This window comes from Loxodonta africana, chromosome 8 (assembly GCF_030014295.1).
Source record: "Loxodonta africana isolate mLoxAfr1 chromosome 8, mLoxAfr1.hap2, whole genome shotgun sequence".
In the NCBI taxonomy this organism is placed as follows: Eukaryota; Metazoa; Chordata; class Mammalia; order Proboscidea; family Elephantidae; genus Loxodonta; species Loxodonta africana.
Genome location: NC_087349.1, coordinates 71,061,413 through 71,064,021, shown reverse-complemented (window position 1 = coordinate 71,064,021; position 2,609 = coordinate 71,061,413). Strand labels below are relative to the sequence as shown.

At 40.9% G+C, this 2,609-nt stretch overlaps 1 pseudogene; it reads left to right on the top strand.

Annotated features, from left to right (window-relative positions):
* The first annotated feature begins 670 nt into the window (after positions 1–670).
* On the top strand, positions 671–1,236 carry LOC100662089 (myotrophin-like; annotated as a pseudogene).
* The last annotated feature ends 1,373 nt before the right edge of the window (positions 1,237–2,609 follow it).

The following is a 2,609-nucleotide window of genomic DNA, read 5'->3' as shown; positions in this document are numbered from 1 at the left end:
GAAATCCTATGGGGCAGTTCTGCTCTGTCCTACAGGGTGCCTATGAGTTGGAATAGACCTGAAGGTAATGAGTTTTTTTTTTAGCATTTTTTCTCCAGTTAAGCATTGTCAATTACATTACATTATATATATCCACTTGTCAGAACTTTATGCAGGTATTAAGAATGAAGGCTATGAAAACTATGGAATAACGTGTAAAGATGCTTATAATGTACTAAGAAGAAAAGGATACTATAAAACTGAATTTGTGCTTAAATATAAAATAATCTTGAGAGTTATTTAGAAGATACCAGGAAAAATGCTTATGGAGACTGAGTTAGTGTTATGGAATTATTTAGTGATTTTTTAATCTAATTTTTAATAGTTTTAAAAACGGTTTTATTACTTTTATATATAATATAGATAGAGTCCTGGTGGTGCTGTGGTTAAGAACTTGGCTGGTAACCAAAAGATTGGCAGTTCTGCTAGCCAAAAGGTGAGCAGTTCAAATCCACCAGCCTCTCCTTGGAAACCCTGTGTGGCATTTCTACCCTGTCCTACAGGGTTGCTATGAGTTATATTACATATATATATATATACACACACACACACACACACACAGATATATATAAAAGCCTACACAATTCAGAAAAGTAAAATGTGTGATTTTTTTTTTTTTTTTGAAATGCTCATGACTTTGAATCAAATTGAACACATCAAGAATATTTTGCCACCTGGCCACAAAGCCCTGCTCGGCTTCTTTTCCTGTCCGGCCTCCCACCCTGCGCGGCCCTGTCTCCTCTCGCCCTGTGGTATCTGCTTGCTGCCGCCGCCACCTCCTCTCTACCCAACCCGCCAGCCCGCCTGCTGCAGTGTTGTGGGGTTTATGTGGGCGCTGAAGAACCGAGACCTGCATGAGGTGAAAGACTGTGGCCAAGGGAGAAGATGTCAGCCGATCCCTAGAAGGTGGGAGGACACCTTTTCATTATGCAGCAGATTGTGGGCAGCTTGAAATCCTGGAGTTTCTGGTACTGAAGGGACGGATACTAACGCTGCAGATAAGCATCCTATCACCCCTCTCCTATTTGCTGGCTATGAGGACCACGTTTCCTTTATGAAGCTGCTTCTGTCAAAGGGTGCTGTTAAGACTGCCAAAGGCCCAGAGCGACCAACTGCACTTGAAACCACTGACAACCAGGCCATGAAAGCACTGATCCGGTGATGGGCAGTGGACCCTGATCCTGAAGGATAACTCTCCTGTGGCCTCACGTTGCTGCCTGTCTGTCTGTCACTCTCTATCTGCCAGCTTCTTCAGCTAAATACTTGAGGAATGCTGAGGGGAGAGAGAAATTTATAACCAATCAGACTACCAGGAAAGGAAAGGTTTTGGAGGAGGGAAAAAAATACGATTAGGCTTTTGCCAGGATTCCTGATCATCAAGTCTGCTTCTCTTCCATCTTTGGTAAAATCCACAGCGTATACCCAAGGGCGAGCAAAGACAAAAGAAACCATTCACACTTGACCCTGTCAGCTCCCTAGCTAATTTGTGAACTAGATTGTGTGGGAAATCTGATTTTACAAAAGCCAGCCACACATATTTGTATCAGTGGGGTAAGATTTACTAGTTGGACAAATTGAACCCCATCCATTCAAAAATAATGCTTGTTACCAGGTTTTCCGGAGTGATTGATGAACTTCTCTGAACATATGCCAACTGACCTACACAATGTGTTCTTGTTACTTTTTAAAAATGATGTGTTACGTAAAGTGTGACACCTCAAATTATGTTCTGTGATCTTAGAATACAGTGCCCCCAAATTGTGTTCTTGTGACCTGCTGAAAACATTTGTTCACTTTTCCAGATGTTTATTTCATAAGCAGTACAACTAATTAAAACATACACTTCTAGATTCTTTTGACTTGCCATCCATATATAAGCTTACGAAAAATATTAGGGTTTTTCCTTGGCCAAGTCATGCAATAATTGGATGTACCTCCAATTTTTAAAAAGGGGTAAAGGTGGGATAAGGGCTTGTATTCATTCTATAGCAGGGTTAAATGGTTACTGAAAATGGTCAGCCTAGATAATAACAAATCTTATTGATCAGTTGCTGATTGGCTGCTAGGTGTGTGGGTTTGTGTGTATTTTTCACCAGGAACTCTTTTTTTACCCTGTGGCTTTTTCACTCACAACTAGCCTAACCTTATAATTTTCCTCATTTCAAGAAATCAGTCACAAAATGGCAGTTTAAATGCTCTCATGTATTTGGCTAATTCTGTTGTCTTAGTGGAGTCGATTAGAGTTGGTTTAAAGGGCAGTACTCAGGACTTCCTTACATCATGAACCACCCCATGGAGAGCGGAGGGGACTCTCTCTGTCTAGAATACCAGCACAGTGCAACAAAGGGTTTGGGTATCTTTGTATTCACCTCTTGTAATAATGCAATCTAAATGGCTTGACTTTTACCCTATACACAGCTTCTACCTTTATTTTTGAAGCGTTCTGTTATAGCTGGCTACAGTCATTGCTAAACCTGGTTTGCTTCCTACTGCCCTTGTAGTATGTACACCATGGCTCTCTGTACAGTTTATCCTGATGTTTCTTGTAATACACTAGAGGCTATTTCGCC